Raw genomic sequence first — 25,391 nt, 5'->3', positions numbered from 1 at the left:
AAACCCAGCAGCAGGAAACAATGACTCTGTGTTCCCTCCTCTGGGGCTTTACCCAGGGGAAAGGGCTGGAGGAAATGTGCAGAAACGAAAAGGCAGGTGCTGGGAGAACACAGTTGGAAACAGCATTCTCGCTGAACCCGCTCACTGGTCCTCCCTGTTGCACGCAGCTCAGCCTCCCACCGGGTAGGAGAAAACACAGAATTTCCCCGGCAGTGGAATATGAGGACGGGACGTGTCCCTGCTGGACCCTGCGCTGGGTGCAGGAACAGGACAACAGCCCCTCGGCGGTCACTCCCCACGGGTCCTCCCGGGCCTCGCAGGAACACTCGGGCCTGCTTTCAATTAACTCCCTTCGGAGCTCACGTAGGGCGTCTGCAGAGCCAATCTCATTATTCTGGTTCCAATTTCCAGCTCTATCAGTGAGCACTGATGCAGGAAACGTGACAGCCAGGCCCTCCAAGAGGCAGAGCTGAAATCCTGGGGCCGTGCGCCTGCTGCCCACGGCCAGGTGGCCTGAGGCTCCCACCGTGCCCAATTCAAGGCCAGTGCCTGCACCCCGGCCAGCGTGGCTCCCTTAGCGCGTCGGCCCAAGCACCGAAAGGGCACGTGTTCGATTCCCGACCAAGGGCACGTACGTGGTCTGCAGGTTCAATCCCCGGCCACAGTCGGGGCCCCTGCGGGAGGCAACCAATCGACGGGTCTCTCTCACATCGATGTTTCTCTCTCTCTCTACTCCCCTCCTTCCACTCTTTCTAAAAAATCAATGGAAAAAATATCCTCGGGTAAAGATTCACCAAAAAAAAAAACACAACTAAAAACCACACCGGACCAGGGCCTGCGATGACTCCTTTGAGAGGGTCCCGCAGTCACATGAGGGTGCAGGACACAGAAGTTGCTCATGTCAGACCTGTTACACTTTCCTGCGTCATGCTGTTGTTGAGACGGATTGTGTTATAACAGGATGCTTCCACTCTCCGCTGAAAAGGAATTTATCCCTCCCCGTCTCTGTGGTTTTACTTTCTGTGGTTGGCACACAGGGTAATTCACATACTCGCAAATATTTGGCGGGGGGGGGGGGGGGGGGGGGGGGAGAACAATAAACTGCCTGAAACCATAACAAAGTGCCTGCTCCGAGGAATTTCGCATTGACTGTGATCTGAAATCCCCCTGGGGCGTTGGGTTTGCAAGGGAGCTTACTTTGGGGAATGATTTCAATTTAAGCCCCAGGAAAACTGTCTTATTAAGTTGTAGGCACATCGGTCCTACTTAAACCTGCGGTTTCTGCCAACAGGATAAAAAATGAGGTTCATGGAACAAAAGCATCGGGGTTTTCATTTTTTCATTGTCATCGATATTATTGGTTTTGCAAGCTGTCTGCGCACCCTGATAATAGATGCAGTAAAGATGTAATCTCCTAAAAGCAGCCGCCGATTCTACTCCATTAGGACAGGGCCCCTGTGCCTGCCAAACCCGTCCCTGCATCTGGTCACAGACGACCCTGTCCCCCTGCAGCACCCCTTTTCACCTCATGGCCCCCACGGAGCTCCAGTTCAGCCCTCCACCTCTGGGGGTCCTGTCTGCTCCCACTCAGTTCAGCTAAATCGCAACCTCAGCCTCAGACGCGTGTGTATAACTAATCAGGACACTGATGACTCGCATGTCCCAGCGTCAGGGCCACCTCGGCCCGCAGTGCTTTGGTTTGGGGGGCTGGGAAGTGAGAAGTGGGGGCAGGTTTAGTGGTTAATATTAAGAATTTCATCACTTCACCCAACATGAAGTCTGTTCTGGCCAAGTTCTGGGAAGGGACCACCCAACAGACCTGGGGTCCACGCTGCAGGCACCACCCACAGACCTTGGGTCCATGACGCACTTGCCCTGGCCAGGGCCGGGGATCGAGCCTACAACCAAGGTACATGCCCTTGGCTGGAATCAAACCCACGACCCTGTAGTCCACAGGCCAACGCTCTAACCACCGAACCACTTTGCCACCACTTTCAACAGTCCTGCAAGACCTGCTCACCTGCCTACATTCTGCAGGTACTAAGACCCTCCCTCAGTGGGGGGGCCTCTCCTGCAACCCCCCAGCTGGCTGCCACGGGGCCCAGGGTACAGACTCTCTTCAACCTCGCCAGACTGAGCAGACCCGAGATCTTGCTTTTCCACTGGGCACCTGGACAGCCTTGCCCGGGCCTGGGCTCCCAGGTGACGTAGGCATCTACCATTCCTCTCTCAAAGGGAGCCTCACCTTGCAGTCACTGAGGATCAAACCCACACCAGAGAAGGCACAGGGAAAAAATATCTCCCTGACAGCATGATGCATTTTTTGGCAAATCTGGCCGCGCCAGCCCTTGCCAGCCACAGCCTGGAATTTCTTTCCTCAGAGGTCGACAGCTCCCCACAGCTGCTGTTCCGAGGTTTCGAGCCAGAAACCCATCTGCTCCCTGCTTATCTGCATTCATCCCGGATTAATATTCCACCTCCATCTGCTGACAAAGACAAATGCTTATGGAGTGCAAAAGGATAATATTCTGCATAAGTCAACACCGTGACAAGGACTCCGCAGAAAACGTGACATTTGCAGCTAAAACAGGGGTTTCGCAGGCATATATATATTCCCTAAGCCAAACACTGTGGTCACCGGGAAAAATGTCTCTAGGGTAGCTGTAAGAAGTATTAAAGGCCAGTAAACACGCTGGCCTTCACCGCTGAAAACACAGGGCCTCCCATGTGAAAACCTGTAACAAGCAGCCAACGCCGTTCATTTGCAAAGAAACGATAAAGGTTTGAATCACCTCAAATGAATCGGGAATATTCAGACTCAGCGCAGCCCAGCGGCCGAGCCAGAGTCCTCCTGCCGTGAGCACGGGCCCGACGCCCGAGGCTCCGCTTTAGGTTTTGCGAAACAGAGGGGACCACAGAGCTTTAGTGACTTAGAAATAAGTAACAGGGTAGATGTTGTTTTGAAGGATGTATAAGTGCCACGGAGCTCTATGTGGACTGACGTAAACTGCCACAGATAATAGAGGCTTTGTGACAGGGTGTTAACTGTCTCAATGAGCTCACTTCAAGTCCCACCCTGCCCCCTACCTATTCCATCCCCTACCAAGAAGCAAGTGAAATCTTTTTATGTTTACTTTCTGTTAATCTCCACCCGAGGATATTTTTTCCATTGATTTTTAGAGAGAGTGGAGACAGAGAGAGAGAGAAACGTCCGTGTGAGAGACACATCAATTGGTCGCCTCCCACACGCACCCGGATCGGGCCTGGGGACTGAACCTGCAACCCGCCAGGTACATGCCCTTGACCGGGAATCCAACCCGAGACCTTTGGGTGCACGCGCCGACGCTCTAACCACTCGGCCACACCGGCCAGGGCAAGCACCTGAAATCCGTGCCGTGGCAGGGCTCACGAAACACTCGGTCTCCGCAGAACAGGGAACAGGTAAATCAATGCCAATTCTCTTGGCCGGCTTTGTACCCAAATGTCGAAGAAATCCACTCGAGTCTTCGGCCTCGGCTTATAAAGTCCTCAGGGCCGAGCAGCCAGCGCCCTTGAGTTCACGGCAGCCGCGTCGGCATTAAGGCCGCGCCAGGACAGTCGGACCCCAGCGCCGACGCTGGGCGGACGCTCCCGTTACCCCCTCACATTTCGGCGGGACAGGGACAGGCCCTTCCCCTAAAGACAAGACTTCACCACGCTGATTGCAAAGTGTCTCGAAAGTTTATAGGCTTTTTAAAAAATATGTTTTTATTGATTTCAGAGAGGAAGGGAGAGGGAGAGAGTGGATGGACGCTCAACCACTGAGCCACACTGGCCAGGCAAAAGTTTATACACTTTTGAGCCAAAATCCCAGCATGTGGGAGGCAAATGCAGGGGCTCACGGGGGCCTGTTCCACGGGCCCGTTACCGGGAGTTGTGGCCACAAGCTAAGGCATGAAGACGAAAGGAGCCCGTCGAACCCTTGCTGTTGCTCACAAATCAGCCTTCTGAGGAAAACCAAGCACCCCAAGCGCACACGGCAGAGAACACACGGTGCCTTTCTGGGGAGCACACATTGCGAATGATCGTCTCCACTGTCTTTCCTGAGACTTCTGACTTCCAGGAGCTAAATGCCACATCTATCGCGACGTGCCGATGCCACCAAATCACCCAGCACAAGAAACCAGGGGCACTGTTTCCGGCGCTCGTCACGCAGTGAGAAAGCCCTCCGCAGCTTCACTTACTCAGAGCCGGCCGCGGGCGAGCCCCTCCTTCCTCCCGGGGTCCGTGTTCAGGCCCGTTCTCTGTCTACAGCCACCTGTTGGTGAAAAAGACCCAACGTGAGTCAACAACGGCCACGCAAACAGGCTGAAGCACATTCTGGGCGGTTCTGCAAAGCAGGCAGACGTCGGAGCTGGGGGTACAAGGACCGGAAATAACACCCGTGTCAGGGTAGACACCGCCACTCGTGAACGCCAGGCTCACGTCTGCGTACAGAACACGCGGACATCGCGCGCACAGCCGTCAACACTCTCGTGAGACCGGGACTGATCACATCATTTCAGTAACTGAAAACTCTGCTCCAGCGACAGGCACGTTTCCCCCGCCATCCCCAAGCGCGCTCAGTGACAACAGGCGCTTCTAGATTCGGCACAACCCAGCCAACTTTCACCGATGACAATTCCTCCTTCCGTCGCGTGGAAAACGGAAACGATGTTCGATGCCGCTCTGGGATTAGGGACATCGAAGGTCTCTGGTCTTGGGGGATTACCCGTCTGGCAGGCAGTGAGAAGGGGACCTTGGTGACGGAAGAGCAAGGACAATAAACTGTATGCACATGCACAACGGGATCATGTAACATGGAAGGCGATGACAGTCAAGCTGGGTAGGGTGACAGAAAGTGTCAAGGGGCAAGGAGTGTGCAGTGGGGGCTGGGGCAGAGCACCTGCACGGGGTGAGAGACGCCAGGCTGCGGACACAGCAGGTGCAAAGGTCCTGCGGTGAGCACGGCCTTGAGAGGGAGGAAGGCCAGGGGGCCGGGCAGCAGAGGGCGCGAGGGCAGGTCCTGGATCAGAAAGGGCCTTGCAGCCTGTGGGGAGAGGAAGGGGGAGTGCACGCGTGTGTGATGGACATGGGAGGAAAGAACTGGGGCGACTGCTAGGTTCGGGCTTGGGCTGGCGCTTGAAGGCCGGGCCATGTCCTGGGATGCGGGAAGGAGAAATGAAGACATTTCTTTTTACGTGTTAACTCTGAAATGCCCATTCCACCTCCAAGTTAATTTGGTAACTAGGTAGATAAATCCACAAGTCTGAGCAAGGGGGAGAGGTCGCCGTTTCCGCTGAGTCTGGGAGCCATCCGGTAACCACAATCGTTAAAGCTACGCTCCCGGCCAGGAGCCAGGACCAGAGCAGGTTTCCCATGCCCAGCACCACCGACATTTCAGATCACGTCACTCTCCGTGGAGGGGCCGTCCTGTGCATTGTAGGGCGCTGACCAGCATCCCTGGGCTCTGCCCACTAGATGCCAGCAGCAATCCACCCCCTCCCAGTTGTGACAATCAAAACCGACCACACACATTGCTCAGTGTCCCCTGGAGCGTGCACTCGCCCTGCTAAGAACCACTGGTCTAAAGACTAAGCTGAAGATCAAAGCCCAAGAGAAGGAGCTGGCCAACGAGACAGGCAAGGAGTGTGCAGGACGTAGGACGCAATCCAGAAGGGCAGGGTGTCCCTGTCTTCTAGTGACAAACGTCTCTCAAAAATCAGGGACTGACTAGCAAGTAACTGCTGAGAGATGAATCACAAGGTCTCTTCTTGGCACGTCTGTTGCGTGGAAGAAATCTAGAGAGGCTTCCTGGAGGTGGTGGCACTTCCGTTGGTGCATGAAGTCAGGCAAGGAGCTAAGAGAAAGGGGCAGCACCTTGTGCTGGAGGCAACAAATGGGGGCAGGAAGAGAGCACTGAGATTTGTAAAAATGCCGGGTGATGCTCTCATGGTGCTCGGGAAAGAGGATTCTGGCGGCACAGTTACCGGACGGCTGGTGGGTGGACAGGGGCTGCCCCGTCCAGCAGGGGGAAGAAGGAGCCCCCTGGGCAAGGTGGCCCTGCAGATGCACACTCCCGGCAGGGACGACTCCCCAGTACAGGACAACCTGCAGAATTCCACCCAAGCGACAGCCAGGGCCCCCCCAGCTGGGCCAGCCCATAATCCCCCATCTGCTGGACCATGTGGAGCAGGGAGGCTCCTCTCAGGGGAGCAGACAGGCTGTCAGGATGCAGGGACACCTAGGAGGAGCTCCCGGCTGGACGTCACGGTTTGGGCCCCAGTGTGAGCAGCGGTGACGGTGCTGACGGCTGGCGGAGACCTGGCTCAGTCCTTTCTGACCTGCACCTCATCAGCGGAGCCCCGAGCCCCCAGAGCGGTGCAGTCAGGACCAGCAGGAACTGGGCAAAAGGGGTGCTGCATGGAAAGGTAACAGCCCTTACTCTTCCTGCCTTTTTTAAATTAAAAAAATAAATAAAATGTTTTTATTAGTTTCAGAGAGAGGAAGGGAGAGGGAGAAAGAGACAGACAGAAACATTGATGAGAGAGAGTCATGGATCGGCTGCCTCCTGCATGCCCCTGACTGGGGATGGAGCCCGCAACCCGGACACGTGCCCTGACCGGGAACTGAACCATGACCTCCTGGTTCATAGGTCGATGCTCAACCGCTGAACCACACTGGCTGGGCCTTCTTTCTGCCTTTTTCCTTTCCTTTACTCTAAGCAATCAAGGGCCCATGCTCCCCGCAGAGCACGCTCAGAATACCTAACTGGGAGGGAGCGGACACAGCCTCGCCAGATGCCTGGCCCGCGTCTCTGCCCCATTTGGTCTTCACGCCACAGCCTCCCTGCGCACATACGTATGGCATCAAAAACAGGAAAAAGTTAAAGGAAAAAGCGGAGTCATGGGCCTCGCTCTGCTCCTAATTAATTATAAGAAACTCTCTCTGGACCACAGTGTCCTCAGCTGTGAAATGAGGGTGTTCAATTATTCATGAGGTTTCAGCCACATCACAAAACCCAAGGCACCGTGGTTCCTGCCTACTCCCCCCGTAAATTCAAGGCACGGCACGCGCGAAGACCCGAAGCAAGAACTTGCAAAGCACGGCCCAAGGAGGGGGGGAGACAGCAGGGACGTGCGTCTCTGTGTGTCCTGAAGCAGCTGGGCACAGGAACACACCCAAACGGGGCGACATTTCCCCCCATTGCTACCATCGATCATGATTAACATTCCCACTCCAGAGACATTCAAGCTGTACCATCACAAAAACGAAGTGAAAAACCAAAAACGAGTTTTCAGAACCACTGAGCATGACCTCTTGAGAAGCTGCAGTTCCCTCCGGAGTCCCCTTCTGCGTTCAGTGAGCCCTGGGCTAACTGGGCCACAGGCCAAGGCTGAGACGGTGACTGGCAGGTGACCGGGCGCTCGGGGGCGCGGAGATTCTGCGCCACGTCACTGGCTACAGGTCCGGGTGTGCACCGCAGCCTGCGTTTCAGACTGAGATCCCCGCAGTAACAGATTTTCAATCCTTTCAATGAGCGGTTCTCCAATGGCGCTGATTTTGGCCCCAGGGACACTGGGCAATGTCCGGAGGCATTTTCAGTTGTCAGGACTGGAGGAAAAGTGCGAAATCTCCCACGGCACACAGGACAGCCCCCCTTAGCAAAGAACCGTCTGGCCCAAATATCAGCATTGCCAAGGGTGAGTCATACTAAAATTTCTCTAATTTTACAGGAGGTATACGGCCCATATTCTTTCATCTTCCAAGCCATTTCTATTCTTTGCAAAGTAATACACATACATAGTTTTAAAAACTAAAATACAGTTGAGGCACAAGGCTCCTCTCTTCAATTATAAGCTTTTTAGCACCATCGACCCCCAATTCTATTCCCCAAACCAACCTCTTTCAAACCTCAGAAGCGTTTTTATTACTGGCAAGGCTCCCTGGTACGGATTCCCATGTTTCTAAACAACCTACTTACACGATTCCCTATCAGCTTTACGTAGGACTTACTTGATTTTCTCGCATAGAGATGAGGACTTTGGTTTTTAAAATTCAATACAGCCCCCTCCCCCATTTTCCCAACAGTATAAGTGTTCGGGGCTAAATCTATACCCTACCCATGCAATTCTGAGAATGGAGTGGGCCTTGCAGAGAAAGCAGTATAAATAGTACGATTCCAATTCCCTTCTTATACGGCTTTTGTGTTTTCCTGGGGTTATGAGTTGCCTCTGTTTTCATTTCTTTGTTTCCTTTATATTTCTTTGGTAATTCTTCCAACATTCTCCACAACCTTTCAATTCAATTTTTGCCCATGATCAAAACTCTCACATAATCTGTCAATTCCATGTCTTTCTGCCGATATATACACACACACACACACACACACACACACACACACACCCCAGAGCTTCCTCCTAGAATTTCTTGTCTCTCGTCCACTAATGAGCCCTGAAGCCACACCAACGTCTTGAGGATTCCTTCTGTCTCTTTCTCTTTCTGGGATCCCAAACGTCCCCTTTCTTGGGCTAGCTACTCTCTCATTTTGGTGGGACACAGTCTCGAGTAGCTTCCTGACAAGTGATGTGTGAAAAGCTGAATTTTACTGATCTACTCCATACAGGGTGGGGCAAAAGTAGGTTTACAGTTGTTCACATGGAAAATAAGACAATAATTAATAAATATAAACTGTTTCACGTACTCACAACTGTAAACCTACTTTTTCCCCACCCTGTATATACAGATAATTTTATTCGATCTTAATTAGCAATTAGTAAAAGAATGACCTAAAAGTTTTGAGTGAAAATTATTTTCAGACGTCTATGTTCCAGCTGCTTTCCAACCTCCAGTGTTGCTGTTAAGAAATCTGATGTCGCCCGGCAAGGGTGACTCACTGGCTGAGCATCAGCCTAGGATCCAGGAGATCTCGGTTCGATTCCCAGTCGGGGCACATGCCCAGGTTGTGGGCTCCATCCCCAGTAGGGCCCATGCAGGAGGCAGCCAATCAGTGTTTCTCTATCACTGATGTTTCATTCTCTCCCCCCCCCCCCTTTCCCTTTCTCTCGGTCTCTAAAGTCAATAAAACAAGCTGCTACCTAGAAACGCTATTAACAATGACAGAGAACAGAAAACCAGCCCCAGTCCTGTGCACCTCACAGAGCCAGGAATCTCTTATTTCCTCGGAATCACCGGGAACCACTTTCATTAACGCTTAGAGTCCAGAACACAGCAGGCACGTAATACGTGAGCATTTAAAACAAACCAACAGCAGGATCCAAACCACAAGAGAGTGACTCCTTTTTATTTCAACTTTGAAGAAAAACATACTAGCACTGTAGGTATAGAGAAACAAACGTTTGGGGGAAACGCTTCATTTTTTAAGTTAAGGATCAATGCAAAGACTCATTTTCCCTGTCTATTCTTGAGACAAGTTACTTACTATCCATTTGTTCCTGCAAAATATGCCATTTTATTATGGGTGTAGGTTTTACGGTTCAGGGTACAAGTACGAGCTATTTAAATAAAGAGAAAGAGAGCCACTTGACAACACATTTGCATGGACTCAGTTTCTTCTTTAATGTACATGAGGCTGACTAACAAGTATTTCACGCTTGTTCAAGTGGCAAAGTCAATCCTTACAAACGTGCACTGATGTCCATGAATGCACGATACAGACACGTGTACCATTTACGCACACCCCACGCCACCAGGGACGTCTGCCACACGGGACAAATAAAACCCACTTCCCAGTTCACACCAGGAAATGCCAGATAAATTCCAAGTAAAAAAGACCAAGACGTGACTTGTCACATGGAAATCTGGCAGGAGATGAGGTAATAGCATAAGCCAACTGGGCTCAAAATTATATAATCCATCTAGAGCTAAAATTAAGGCAGGAAAACCAAACACAGGGCGAATTTTAATCGGTTAGCCGCCGCACAATACTTGTTTCTAAGCATTTGTGATTATTTCCATTAAGAGTAATACATTACACTGTATTTAGTGGCATGAAACTAATCTTCAGTGAGAGGAAAAGAATGGAAACACTTAAAGATACATTAATATCAACAGCAACATTAACCTGCCCCGCTATATAAGATGACGCTCGCGACACTAATCACATTTTTGTGTCTGGACGACACAGTCCACCTGGACACGGGAAAGAATCCTAACTGCTCTCTTCCTCGACTCCCAAAAGCACTGTCTCTACTTTCTACAATGAACATTACGCCTAATTTTTTTTGTTAATTTTTTTTTTAGAGAGAGGGGGAGGGAGAAAAATATCGATCAGCCACCTCCTGCATTCCTCCTACTTGGGATCAGGCCCATAAACCGGGCATGGACGCTGACCGGGAATCGAACCAGCAACCTTGCAGTGCCTGGGACGACACCCAACCAACTGAGCTACACTGGCCAGGGCAGGCCTAATTTTAAATTATTGACTCACTGAAATTATGGCAAAAGTATGAGAACACCGTAGATAGCCCTGGTGTGCTCCCAAAACTTAATCCTGCAGTTCTCAAGTGGGGGTGGCCGTGCCCCCCTAAGAGAGAACTAGCAATGTCTAGAGATATTTTAGGGTGCTACAAATGAAGGGAGATATTCCTGGCATGTAATGAGTAGAGACTAGACGTATTAGGCACAGGTCAGCTCCTATATCACCTCAAGAACTACAGAACTCATGGGGGTGGCCAGTGGAAGGAGTTGAGAAGACAAGTGGGCAGCTATCATTTGAGGTCAACAGGAGGTGGGACAAACATATCATACCCGTCTTTCCCTGAATGGCTTATTTTACTTGGTATAATACTCTCCAGGTCCCTCCATGCTGTCGCAAAGGGTAACAGGTCCTTCTTTTTCATGGCTGCATAGTATTCCACGGTGTACATGCCCCACAGCTTTTTTACCCACTCATCTACGGATGGGCGACTTGGGCTGTTTCCAGATCTTAGTTATTGTAAATAACAGTGCAATGAACACAGGGGTGCGTATATTCTTTCTGATGGGTTTCCTGATTCTTAGGATATATTCCCAGAAGTGGGATGGCTGGGTCATCAGACAGTTCCATTTTTAATTTTTTTGAGGACCCTCCATACCCTCATTTTCATTTCCTGCTTTTTCAACCAACGTTATGAAGCATATTGAAGTCTCTGGGCCTGGTTGCAAATGGAGTTTAGAGGACACGCCTCCTCCAACCACCCTGACAGAGACAGAGCGAGAATGTCCGCTCCATTCAGTGCCTTTGAGCCCCGGAATTTATTTTTAAAATGCCCCACCGCCAGCTGCTGAGCCTCAGTGGTTAGAGAGTTGTCCTGCTCAAAGAAGGGTCTTGAGTTCGATTTCTGGTCAAGGGCAGGTGCCCGGGTTGCAGGTCTGACGCCCAGCCCCAGTCCGGGTGTGTGCAGGAGGCAACCAAATCGATGTGCCTCTCTCACATCAATGTTTCTCTCTCTTTCTCTCTCTGCACTTCCCTCCCTCTGTTCAACTCCCTGTAAAAATCAATGGAAAAAATATCCTCAGATGAGGATTTAAAAAATAAAAGCCACCCCCCCACCCCCGCAGTAAAAACCAATGACTCAGGAGCTTTGCTAATTGTTACGCATCTTTCTTCCCTAAACCGACTTTAAAGAAATCTCGTTTCAGACCCCAAAGGCCTCGAAAGCTGTGCCCTGGCTCTGCTCCCGGCCGCTTTGCATCCAGCCCTCGCCGCGCTAAATTTAGAAACGCACGCGGTCCTGACGCACACGGACAGGAAGAGGCGCGTTAAAACCAGACGCCGCTAACACACCCGGACCCAAGTCACTGCAGCCAACAGGCCCCAAGGATCCGGCCGGCCCTCCGCACGGAAACACTGACCTCCCCACCCGGGAACAGGCAAGAGGAGGAAGGTTTCGGGTGGGTTCCAAACCACACACATACAGCAGCGAGTATCAGACGACGCCCCGGCTAGGTCAGGCCAGGCAGCCGCCGTGGCACAAACAGGAGGCGGCGCTGCGGCGAGGACGGGACCGAGGCCGCCGTGCAGTGGGCCTGCGGCCGCTCCAGACACCCGGCCACGGGCTGAGCCTCCTGCGCCCCTGCTCCAAGGGACAACCAGGCCGGGCACCTGGGCCACAGACCCAACGGGCAGAACAGACACAAGCGTTAAAAACACAGCTTCCAGCGCGTGCACGCACAACTCCTGCCATGGCTCCCAGGGCGGCCGCGGGGGCTCAGAGGCTGCTGTGGGGGCTCAGCCCCACCCGCTGCCCGAAACCGCCCCGGTGCGCGCCGTCGGGGGCAGAGCCAAGTCCTGCTGGCGGCGTCCAAGCAACATGGTGCCGGCGGGCGGCTCCACAGCCTGCTTGCCCCCGAGGACCCAGCTCAGAGGTGCCCCTAGTCCCAGCCGGGCCGCGGGTCCCCTGGGGCCGCACGAACACGTTGCCTCCAGCGCAGACACACTTCGGTGCGGGTGCCCCCGCCGCTTCTACAGCATTGCTTCACCGGCCGCCTAGGGACCACTGCGCGGGCCAGGTGACACTCAGCGCCTTCTCCAGCGCCTTCACCTCCTTGCTATTGTCGGCAATGCCTCTGTTAACAAGACCCCCCACTTTTTTTTGGCTAATCTTCACCCAGGGATATTTTTCTTTTTTTTTTTCCTAGAAAGTATATCTTTATTGATTTCAGAGAGACGAAGGGAGAGGGAGAGAGAGAAACATCAATGATGAGAGAGTCATGGATCACGCGCCCCACTGGAGACGGAGCCCGCAGCCCGGGCATGTGCCCTGACCGGGAATCGAACCCAGTTCTCCCGGATCCTAGGTCGACGCTCAACCGCGGAGCCGCGCCGGTCGGGCGACGTAAGGGATTTTAAATAACTGCCCTTCCTCTAATGTCAAAGCATAACTCATTAATGGAAGTTGGTAAGGGGCCTACGGAATGTCTTTCTAATTCAAATTACACCTGAACAATAGCTTTCACGGAATGGAAGCCTATTGGCACATACCATGGTTTTCAGCTGGTTTGGGATGAAAACTGAGACGCGTAAAACATTTCTTGCTACAGTCACCACAGCATCCGGGAGACGGAGCTCACGGAAATATGTCCTTATTGGGAGTCAGACCACCAACATCGGCAGCCCGGGTTAAGCGGGCCTCTAATTCAATATGACTGGGTCAGGAAATCCAATTTAAATTCACTGTCGTCACCTGTGACGAAGGCTTCCAGCGTGAGACAGGGAAATATATTTCTTAAACGAGCAGTTGCTAATGAACCTGTTGTACAGCTTTGTCCAGAGAGCGCTAGAAAGGAGCCGGGACTCAGGCACCTGAACTTCAGCTCATCTCGGCGAACACGCCCTTCCACTTGGGACTGAGCCACTGTAGAATCAGAGTCTCATAGGGCTGTGATTTTCCCAGGTCCTTCCAAACAACGTGCCCAAACGTGGCCCGTGTTGGTGGCACATGTCATACTGGTGGGATGAGGGTCCGTGGAAACAAAAATCGTGGCACATCTCCCCGTCGGGCTGAATTTCTCGCTGAAACAGGAGGGGCCGGCGAAAGTCCTGGAACCTGACCTCCGGCCAGCCGCTTGGTGGCCACACTCCCTCGTCCGGGGGTATCAACACATGCAAAACAAAACCACGTGGGAAACGCCACGCTAAAGATCCGAACCCTGCAAGCTACATTTCCAAATTATGAAATCAACTCTACTTGGGACGCTCGGGCAGGACCAAAGGGCGCCCGTTGGTCTGACCGTCGCTGTCACCAACATCATCAACACGGTATGTGCAGCAGGAACAAGAAGTTACAACCCCCTGAGCAAATGTTGAGAGTTCATTTCAGAACCGGATCCCGGGCCCGGCCGGGCGCGGCTCAGCGGTTGAGCGCCGACCTGGGATCCAGGCGATCGGGGTTCGATTCCCGGTCAGGGCACATGCCCAGGCTGCGGGCTCGATCAATGACTCTCTCATCGATGATTCTGTCTCTCTCTCTCCCTCTCCCTTCCTCTCTCTGAAACCAATAAAGATATATTTAAAAAACAAAACAAAACAAAAAAAACGGATCCCAGGGCACAGTCCCAGGCCACAGCCGTGTGTGCAGAGAGCAGTGTGTGTGTGTGCGTGTGCAGGTATGTATACGTGTGTCCACACACATATAATGTGTTACATTGAAAAACCAACTCATGGCCCAGCTGGTGTGACTCAGCATCAACCTATGAACCACAGGGCCACGGGTTCGATTCCCGGTCCGGGCACATGCCCAGGGTTGCGGACTCAATGCCCAGTGGGGGGCGTGCAGGAGGCAGCCGATCGACGACTCTCTCTCATCACTGATGTTTCTATCTCTCTCTCCCTCTCCTTTCCTCTCTCTCTGAAATCCATAAAAACGCATTTAAAAAAATACACTTAAAATACTTTTTTTTAAAAAAGGGGAAACAAATCCGGCCTCACGCTTTTTTTGACCTACATTCTGATAAAATAACCAAAACCTAAGGCCCTGCAGAAGAAATCTATAGAAGTCATTTTCCCCCCCACACACAGTCAATATTTTCCCAAGATGATTTCAGATGCCATCTGTTCCCCGTTGGACCGAGATTTCTGTAGGTTACTTTAAATGACTGTTTATTTTAACTCGGCGGTGGACAGAGTCAAGTGCATTGCCGGGAACGGAGACTCCATCACAGCTTGTAAGGACTGCTTTTAACTAACCCCATCGAGGATTTCCCTGCTTCCCTCTCTCCCCGCTTCCCTCTCTCCCCGCTTCCCTCTCTCTCCGAGGTCATGGCTGGAACCCGGAGGCAGAATCAGACAGGGGACCTCTGGCCTCCTAGGCCGGCTGCTCCTCCTGAAAACAGCTGAGATCAGAGGTAAAGGGGCGCCTGGTGGTTCCTCAGGCCGACTCTCCAGGCTGGGCACGGGGCGAGGGGCGCCCCTCGCCTGCCCCTTGGGCCCTGCATCCTCGGAGCGCGGTGCGGCCTGGGCCGCCTCTCTCCCGGGCACGCATCCCCACGCTGCAGGCCGGGCCACAGGAAAGCATCCTCTATGCCGCTTTTAGGACCTGAGCAGAGGGGGGCCGACTCTGTGTCCTTGTTTTCCAAACTTCCGAAGCGAGTTAACGCTCTGCATCGCTACACCCAGACCTCGGGGTGTCCAAGGACACTGCACACACATCCCCACGCTCAGGAACCACTGCTGGCTGAAGGCGCCACAGGCAGAATTGTGCGGAGAGCACAGCGGATGGGCCTCCGGCCCGCAAGGCTGGCTACAGAGGGAGCGGACGAGCCCTCTTCTCTTCAGTCGCGAAACACGAGAACTGGAGCGGCGCTTGTAAACAGCCGGGGACGCGCGCCCGGACATCCCTTCGCAAGGTCTCATTCCAGAGCTGGGGTCGGCGAGCTCTCTCTTTGGAAAGGGCCCTGCGGGAAATAGTTTAGGCTTGGCGAGCCGAAAGGCAAAACCAAAAAATGTGATGTAGGCCTGGCCAGTGGGGCTCACGGGTTAGAGCACAGCCCCTATACGCCAAGGTTGCGGGTTCGATCCCCGGTCGGGCCACATGCAGGAATCAACCAGTGAATGGATAAATAAGGGGAACAGAGATTCGACGTCTCTGTCTCTAAAAATCAATGAAAACATATCCTCAGGTGATCAAAAAAAAACACCAACCACCACGCACGACCCCTTTAAACAGGTGAGTGAAACCTCAGTGAGGTGTGCAGAGCTTGCAGTCATCACTGTTCCCACTCAGGCCTCTAACCTGAGTGCCTGCGGTTCTCCTCTTGGGGAAAGCGCTTCCTCTAGACAAACCCAACAATCCCGCAGGCTGGACAAGCCCCACCCCCGGACGTGAGCAGGGGTCCGTGTTGGGCGCTGCCCTGGAGAGCAGGTTGTCCCCCAGACCTTCACGTGGCCTTCAGCTCAGCGAGCCCCTGGCTTCCCTTCAGTTCCCCCCTGAACCTCGCAGCTGGGCGTGGAGCGCGCACCTGGCTTCTCCTCCCTCCACCCTCGCCGGGCGCTCGTGCCGACTAAACACCGAATTTCCCAGATCAGCTTTTACTCCTCGCGATTCAGGTTTCTCCCACCTCGACAGCTTCTTCCCACGGCGGCTCCGAGACCGAGCGCCGAGACGCGGCTGTGACCGGCAAGAGGGTACACGGCTCCCCGTTTCTGTGCTAGGATTTTATGGGAGGGATTTTCCATTTCTCGCTGCAGGCACCATACCGGGCACCCAGGAGATTTCAGGGAAGCTCAGCCAGATAGGTTACTTATCGGAGTCAACGCGCAGTCCCCGTATTTGTCCCATGCCACCGGGAGAGCTGCCGAGGGGCCTTACCGTCAGAGTCAAACACACAGTCCCAATACTTGTGCTTTCAGTTTTTATTTACTGATTTTTTAGAGAGAAGAGCGAGTGAGAGACCGAGAGAGAGAGAGAAACATCGATCGGCGGGCCCACTGACCGATGCCCTCACTGGCTGATTCTTGCACGTGCCCTGACCACCGAGACCCCCGCCAGGACCCACACTGGCCCTTATCACCGACGGTCACCCTGAGAGCTGCAGAGCCGCGAGGCGGTGACCTCACACCTCACGGCGCAGGTGGCACATTTCAGCATCTCTGCTGCCTCCTCCCGGCCTCTAATGTTTCACTTTCAATCCACGGGGGGGAAAGGGGGGCTTGAATACCCCTCGGGGGTGTAAGCGGGCAGGGAGAGACCGAGAAAGGGGCTCACCGTCGGGAAAACACAATCTGATTCCCACGCCCCCCCCCGCGTTCCCGCTGCCTCGGCCGCGAGACGCACAGAAGGCTTTACACTGGCCAAGAGGGGACGGCAGAGGCACCCAGGCTCCCGGCCTCCCCTCGGCAGCTGGTGTCCTGCTCCGTGCGTCCCCAGGCCCTTGCTCTCTGCCTGGCCCTGCTCCAGCCTGCAGACGGGCCCGTGACGACAGCTCCGCCAACTGGATGTGTCCGTCACATGTGCGCTCTCGGACACACACGTGCGCGCACGCACACGCCCCTTGCGTGCCGGAAACTGACACAAGAACAGAAAGGCATCTGGAGTTTCTTCGTGGTCTCGGCGACACCTGGAGATGGTACCCAGGCCAGGTGGTTCCCAGCGCCCTGAACGTCACTGCCACCTGCTCCACCCTGCAGAGCTCCCTTGACGCCTGGGGCTCCAGGCCGGGCCTATGCCCTCTGTCACCTCCTAGGGCCCATCCGTTCCAACAAACTCACTCAGCTCCAGGTCCTGCCGTTAAAACCCGAGAACCGCCCTGGCCGGTTTGGCTCTGCGGTTAGAGCGCCGGCCCGCAGACAGAGGGATCCCGGGTTTGATTCCGGTCAAGGGCACGTATCTCGGTGCAGGCTCGATCCCAGGCCCCAGTCGGGGCGCATGCGGGAGGCCACCAATCCATGTCTCTCTCTCTCATCGATGTTTCTCTCTCTCTCTCTCTGTCCCTTCCACTCCCTGAAAAGCAATGGAAAAAATATCCTCGGGTGAGATCGAACAAAGAAAGAATTAAAACCGAGAACCTAATGGGCACGCATTTGATCTACGAGGGGATATATATGACTGCCGCACCGACATCCCAGATGCGCGTGCACTTTATTTATAGCCCGGCTTAAATCCAAGCTGTAAATAAAGCCCGCGCGCTGATAACGGCCCATCAAACATCTGGAGAAAGACACAAGCCGGTTTGAACGCCGGCTACCCTGGGAAGCGGGATTAAGAGAGAGAAAGCGGCGTTTATTTCTTACTCCTACCCTCCCGCCGTCTTCCAACTTTAAAAATTTTTAACTAAATAAACGGCATGTGCTGTAATAAAAATAAACAGATGCAAACCTAAGAGGCGGGCCAAACCCGGAGAACACTGTCTCGCCCGTGAGAAACGCTCCGTCTCCCGCTGCATTGTGTTTCCTTTCCTTCTAAGGCAACTCTCGGGCAACGTCCACCCGCGGGCCCCTCCGTCTCAGGGCTAAAGGCCATGTAGCCACCCCGCGTCCCCACAGGCAACGCACAAACCTCTCCCTGCCCCCAGACGCACAGACCCGCGTTGCCAACTGGGGCCCTGGCAGCTCAGGCCCAGCGCTCCGACATCCCACACCCGGTCCTTCACCCCGAGTGACCAGGAAACTCACGAATGAGGGGGTCACACGCCACGGTGGCCTTACGATCCCGTTTCTACGACACGGAACCGGTGTGGTGACGGCGAAACCCCGCCAAACACGTGGCTGCTTCTCCGCTTGGTTTAGTTTAGCTCTTCTACCGCCTGATTCCCAGGCCCCCTCCTCATCTCGGCGAGCGAAGTTCTCCCTCTAACTGTGCCCTTTATTTCTAACTCCTGCCTTCATTTCTAATTGGAAAGCTGGACGCTGGAAGAAAATTCATGCTGCAGTCGCATGATTAAAATGACAGAAAAGGCATCCTTACAGAATCTTAAACGAGAAGAGATGGACACAGGAAAAAAGACCGGATGTCAGGCGGGCTCATAGTAACACTCCCCGGGCCCATCACTCAACGGGAGGTTTCCCAAGGCGCACCGCAGGCGGCGGTGGGCGCAGGGGCGTGTTCCCTCCCACGTTTATTCTGAATAAAACGCAGCGGGAAGACTTCACCTTCAATGAAGCGGCCACCGCCGGAAACACAGTTCCTCTCGGGCTTGTTTCCACCTGCCAGATGAGGCCTCTCCAACGCGGCCGGGGCGGGGGCAGGGCACCGGGAAGGCCCGGGTGCCCGCCTGGCTCTGACCTGTGGCCTCTGGTGGTGACCGGGCGCAGCAGGACTCAGTCACCACCCGGACTGTGAGTTCTTCTAGCTTGCCCTCCATGCCCGAGTCTCAGTCTCGCTAACCCAACTCTACACCAGACCCTCTAGGGCCTGAATCCTGCCTGGCACATAGTAAGTGCTCAATTAAGTGTCAGCTCTGCCCCGGCCAGTATTAGGCATTGTCCTGTGCACCACGGGGTCACTGGTTCGATTCCCGGTCAGGACACATACGCAGGTTGCAGGCTCCATCCCCAGTAGGGGACGTGCTGGAGGAAGCCGATCAATGTTTCTCTCTCTCCCCCTCTCTCTACAAATAAGTAAATAAATAAAAATATATATATTTAAAATAAACAACAAATTATACTCTTAATCTTAAAAAAAAAGAAAGAAAACAGGAACAAATACCACCCAGACACAGAAAGCTAAGACAGAGCCAGAGCCTCCCATCAACCCTTGACAACAAGAGACGTAATGTAAGAACCGGGGGTGAAATTATGAAAAACTAAAGAGCAACGTGCTTGCCCCTGAGACCTGAACCTGGGAGGGAGGAACACAACACACAAATATTAACCAGACAGATTGCATCTAACCTCCACGAATCACTGTGTTTAAATTATTAACTGAGCCCACAGACATCAAACAGCACAAACCTCCCGAGCCGTGAACCTGAACAAACTCCTCGAATCGGCATCCCGGCCCCTCCCTCCGAGGCCCTCGATGCCAATGACCCTGATCTCAGCTGCCCTCTGACCACCTCAAAAAGGTGCACACGGGCCTGCTTGTGGTCACAGAGAGTCGCTTTCCCAGGACCCCTGCCCTCATCTCCCAACGAGCCAACTCCCCTCTTAACGGAGGGAGAAAACATCTCTTCTAGGCCGTCTTCTCTCCAATCCATCAGGGCGCTGGGCAAACTGCTTCGGGCCAGGGCCAGGTAATAAGAACAGTGGCCTTTCTGGATCACACACTGTTTGTACATTGCTCTTTACTTCTTTTACAACTCTTTAAAAATAATAAAAACCAGCCCTGGTGGGTGTTCTCAGCGGTTAGAGCCTCGGCCCGTGGACCGAAGGGCTGCGAGTTCGATTCCCGTCAAGGGCACGGACCTACCTCGACGGCAGGCTCGACCCCCGGCCCCAGCCGGGGCGCGTGTAGGAGGCGACCAATCAATGTGTCTCTCTCACATCGATGTTTCCCTCTGTCTCTCCCTTTCCTTCCACTCTCTCTAAGACAAAATCAACGGAAAAAAATATCCTTGGGGGAGGGTTAACAAAAAAATAAAATAAAAATATAAAAACCAGTCCAGGTTCCGGGACGTAGCACACCAACTCTCAGATCATTCTTTCTCGGGTTGTTTTTGAAGTGTCCCTCCCCCGTCCAAAGAAACAACGCTCAATGGCCCCCCCTCTGTCTACAGAATATGCCCCCTGCTCCAACGGCCGGCCTTCAGGACCTCCATCCACCCTCTGAACGCCCCAGCTGCCTTTTTACCTTCAAACATCTGTGACACCCGAACCAGCGCCCCTGCGCCCGCTCTGTGCCCGCCTGCCTCGGAGCCCTGCCTCCTGGCGGGTCTAGCGCCCCGGGATCGCTCTTCCCTGTCACCCCACGGCTACTCGGCCACAGCCGACCTCTCGCGCTGAGCCCAGGCCAGTCACAGACCTTTGCCTGCAGTTGACGTGACCTTCCTGTACTCACACTGACCCGAGAGTCCCTCACCTGCAGTCCCCTCTCCCTAAGACACCGAGACTAGTGACTCCTGGTACCTGGAGCTGCTCAGGTTTCCTTAAACAACGAGAGCTCTCCTTTCGAACGTGGCGTGAGACGCAGAACAAGGAGCTGTGCTCGCCTCGATCACCAGCAGCCACCATCGCGGCAGGTTTGCACGCAAGGACGTCAGAGTGCGACTCTGAGAACCGGCTTCGCTTACCGTGTCCACTGGGCTCATCTCCCAGGACGCGGCACGCCTGACAGGTCATCGCCAACGTTGTCTTATTCTGGTTTTTGGGTTTTTTGTATAACCGCTGCTACGGACTGAATGTGTCCCCCCTAAATTCGTATGTTGAAAGCTAATGCCCAATGTGACAGTATTTGGAGGTGGGGGGTGTCTTTGGGAGGTGATTAGATCATGAGGGTGGAGCCCAAATGAACAAAGTTAGTGCGTTTATAAGACGCCCCACAGAGCTTGCCCCTTCCACGATGTGAGGACACACCCAGGAGACAGCCAACTGTCCTGGTGTGACCCGGTCGGTTGGGCGTCAAACCCTGCACCGAAAGGTTGCCGGTTGGATTCCCGGGCAGAGCACATGCCCGGATTCCTGGCTTGATCCCCAATGGGGGGTATGCAGGAGGCAGCCAACCACGAACTGGAAAGCAGGCCCTCACCAGACACCAGATCTCCCAGGGCCTTCATCTTGAACTTCCAGCTTCCAGAACCATGAGAAATAAAGGCCTGTTGTTTATTATAAGCCACACGATTTATGGTATTTTGTTACAGCGCCCAAATGAAGGAAGACAACCGCCCCTGAAGGAATTCGAAACTCTTAGGTTGTTTGTACATTAATGTCACGAGCAGTGGCCGCAAAATATCAAGGCAGGTGACAGACTTCACAAGGCAATACAGACTGCCTCCCGGTCCACGATACTGTTCCATGCACTCCCACCTGGAACAGCAAATTCTGCGACGTGCCCAAACAAGAATGCCAGGACGTTTCTGTGGCTAACAGACCGCTCAAGACAGTAGCTCTCTCAAGGGCAAGAACCAAGATCCCTTAGACTCCCTGCCCGCCCACCACACTGTGCTTCGCTCAAAGTTATCACTCCATAAATGAACGGAATCCAGTTCCGAATGATTGCACGCGGGTCTCTGGTCACTCTGGAAAGAATTAGTGGGCTGACCTCCCCGTAATTGCTTCAAGAATGAAAAAGAAAGAGCAGTAACGTCGTCTCAAACCCCCTCTAGGAATATTCATAATAAAACCTCCAGCAAACAGACTTGGCACCTCGGTTTCTGTGAGAGGGAGAACCGCTCCTGTCGCAACACCAGAAGAGAAATTAGAGTCACGGCCTCCATGCGACAGCTGGAAAATGTCGTCTTTATCGTGAAAATTCAATTCGCAGCCTCCGACCTCCACATCACGGCACACGCTTTACTGTGCGGCTCTGTTTCCTGTGTGGGGAGGCCAGACACTGGGCTCTGATTTAACAGGACGCCAACACGGCTGCTGGGCCACCGTTTACACTCAGACCCACGGAAATGATTTTGAAATTATTACCTGCCCATAACAAATGGAAGTGTAGTTATTTATTATTTTTAAAATATATATCTTTACCGATTTCAGAGAGAGAGAGAGAGAAACATCAGTGATGAGAGAGAGCCATGGATCGGCTGCCTCCTGCACGCCCCCGACTGGGGATCGAGCCCGCAACCCGGGCATGTGCCCCGACCGGGAATCGAACTGCAACGTCCTGGATCCTAGGTCGACGCTCAACCGCTGAGCCAGCCACGCCGGCCGGGCAAACGGCATGTATTTAACTGCACAGGGCACTGTGAATATCATGCTTAGGCCCTATGGTAACAGAGCTCAATTCTTTTTTTTTTTTTTTTCTAAATCCCCACCTGAGAATATTTTTTCCATTGATCTTTAGAGAGAGTAGAAAGGAGGGAGGAGGGAGAGAGACGGAAACATCTACGTGAGAGACACACATCGATTGACTGCCTCCTGCACGAGCCCCCACCGGGGCTGGGGATGGAACCTGAAACCGAGGTGCGTGCCCTTGGCCGGAATCGAACCCGTGACCCGTCAGTCCTCTGGGTCCACACTCTAACCACTGAGCCAAACTGGCCAGGGCAAGAGCTCACTTCTGACGCCGGCCAAACAAGAGTCGTCCGAGACACTTACAGTCCCCTCGCTCTCTGTAACGGCCGCGTAACGCAGGCTCACCAGGGAGTTTAGACACACAGCAGGTGCGCGTAAGTCACCCCGGGACGCGAGGACGCCTGTAACTATGAACATCACGTCGCCGTTGTTGCTCATTAAAAACCACGGGGCCCCAGCACCCGTTAGGGCTGCAATTCGGACCTGCAGCCACGTGGGCGGACTCAGCCACGCAGTCCTCCCGTGAGGAGTGACTCGCTCAGAGACGCTCGGGGGACGCAGGGCTCGGCCCTAAGCACTCGCGTTCCCTCCCGTAATCCCACCCACCTTGGTCACCGACACCCGCTGTGACTGAAACTCCATTCCTTTATTATACTGTGCCCATAATTCCATTAAAACATCAAACTCCAGCCCGGCCGGAGGGGCTCGGTTGCTGGAGCCGCCGGTTCGGTTCCTGGTCAGGGCACATACCTGGGTTTGATCCTTGGTCGGGACACCATGGAAGTCAACCGATCCATGTTTCTCTCTCTCTTCCCCCGACCCCAAGCATATCCTCAGGTGAGAATTAAAATAAAAATAAAAAAAATCTCACTGCTATTTTTTTCACAGTAACACTGTAGAGACTGCTAGAGAGTGAACCTGGATGTAGCCCACACCGCTCTGCTCTTACCGCTGCGGGATACCAAACGTCAACAACGGGCAGGTTTGTGTCTAAACAGATAACAGCCCGGCCGGGCGTGGCTCAGCGGTTGGGCCTCGACCTAGGATCCCGGAGATCGGGGTTCGATTCCCCGTCAGGGCGCAGGCCCGGGTTGCGGGCTCGATCCCCCGTCGGGGGCGTGTGGGAGGCAGCCGGTCAGTGACGACTCCCATTGATGTTTCTCTCTCTCCCCCTCTCCCTTCCTCTGTCTGAAACGAATAAAGACATATTTTAAAAATAATAATAATAAGTAAACAGGTAACATACAAAGGCCGCTGTCCTCTATCGTTAATTCTGACAAGAAATCAAAGCCAAGTCCCACCATGTGGGCATAATAGAAGCGCGCATGGTTATTTCCACAAAACCAGAGATATTTTCACCAAGGCACCTCTCTCACATTGATGTGACCCCAACACACGCCTTCCACACTCTGTTTTAAAAAAAATTAAATGGAAGAAATATCCTTGGGTGAGAATTAGTCAAAAAAATAAAATTAAATAAATCACCTTAACTCTTGCCCTGGCTGGCCAGTGTGGAACCCGAGGAGATGGGGCGATTCTCTGACGACCGCGGTGTATTTTCCAACTACTACGCACTCATTTTCCAAAACCTGACCTCTCCCCAGCCTCCCGCCTCCACCTGGCCCGCGGGGAAGGGAACCCGTGCAGGGCGCGAAACCGCGTTCCCCAGCCCGCTCCCCGCGGCCTCTCATCTCCAGAATCTCAGGGAGCCGCTGTCCCTGGCCCTGACATGACTCCCACCGGAAGCCGGGGGTCTGCACGGATTCAGCGACCAACAGGTGTCTGCAAAATCACCAAGTCAACGGACCACAGGGCTAACAGAGCGAACACGAACCCGAAGCACGAAGCACAGCTTCCTCCCAGAACCCGCAGGTTCTCAGACGCGCCGTCTCTGGACCAGGACAGCGGGTCCCACGCCCGTCCAGGTAATGGGGGGGACGGGTCTGAGGGACGGCCGGGCCCGAGTCCCTGCGCCGCCAGGAACCCAGATCTACACGGTCAACAAGCGGGAGGCCAGAGGTCGCAAACCGCAGGCCTCCGCTAAGGATGCTTCTCGTGGTTTTTAAATGCCTGGATCGGAAGACGAAGAATCTTTCACGAGGTGTGAAAATTATATGAAACTCACACTCCAGGGGCCCCAAATGGACATTTCCGGGGCCAGTGCCACACCGGTCTGTTTCCACAGCCCTCGGCCGCTTCCCAGCACCAGGCACCGCCGAACGGAGGCACGCAGGCCGCCAAAGGCTGGGTACACGCGGTCCTGCCCTCCGCAGAAAAAGGCTGCGACCCCGCGTAGATGAGAGGTCCCCGGGCGGCGGGACAGTCCCGGCCTGGCCCCAGCTCTGCCTCTGAGTGACCCGGCGGGTGGCGTGGCCTCTCCCGCCCCCGCCCCCGTCTCCGAAGGAAAGAGCCTGGACCAGGCGGCCACCAACCCTTCTCCCAGCTGAATCCTGTCCGATTGGTTCTGAAACCCATCTTTCTGCTCAGAGAGGATTCAAAACACAGAATGGGGGGCGGGCGGAAACACAGGCTTAATCTAGAAAAGACCTCGGCTGTTCTGCTATTTGTATTTATTCCGAACGCCACGTCCTGTCCCAAAGCTGGTTGATAGAGACAGTGGTCACTCTCCCCCTCCGTCTCTCTCATCTCGATCTCGCTCGGCCACAGACGCCCTCATGACTCTTGCTTCTTACACCGAAAACGGAGCGAGACGGAAAAACCAGGCAGGAAAGCTCCCGGCCCAGTTCCAAAAATTATTTTCTCCGCGCAAATTAGAAAAGACACAGAGAGAGGCGCGCAGGCCCAGAGACTGGATTTGGGGACCGCTGGAAACGCCGGCCAAGTCACCGTGTCACGTACACTTTAAATAGCAGCACCCGCTTTCACGGCAGACGGAACGGGTTGTTTCCTCCTGCTCGCGGCCAGCTCGCCCACGGGACAGGACCGAACATTCCGGGGACGATGTTTCCGTCACCGTCAGGATAACGTCTTTTTCGAAAGCAAAGCTCTGTCACGCAAATGTCGGCCAAACAAACCC

General features: G+C 53.9%; 1 protein-coding gene across 3 annotated transcripts in view; it reads right to left on the bottom strand.

The window, feature by feature from the left end:
* LOC308552006 (F-box-like/WD repeat-containing protein TBL1X) overlaps window positions 1-25,391 on the bottom strand; it is a 105,483-nt gene that overhangs the window by 51,112 nt on the left and 28,980 nt on the right. For 2 of the 3 annotated variants that reach the window (XM_081126950.1, XM_081126951.1), the window contains exon 2: window positions 4,224-4,297. The exons of the other annotated variant lie outside the window; for it this stretch is intronic. The gene's annotated coding sequence lies outside the window, so the exon portion shown is untranslated. The remainder of the gene's footprint in view (window positions 1-4,223; window positions 4,298-25,391) is intronic. 3 annotated transcript variants of the gene reach the window in all.

The sequence above is a fragment of the Miniopterus schreibersii genome (assembly GCF_964146895.1).
Source record: "Miniopterus schreibersii genome assembly, chromosome: Y".
Lineage (NCBI taxonomy): Eukaryota > Metazoa > Chordata > Mammalia > Chiroptera > Miniopteridae > Miniopterus > Miniopterus schreibersii.
This window is presented reverse-complemented; position numbering and strand designations above follow the sequence as displayed.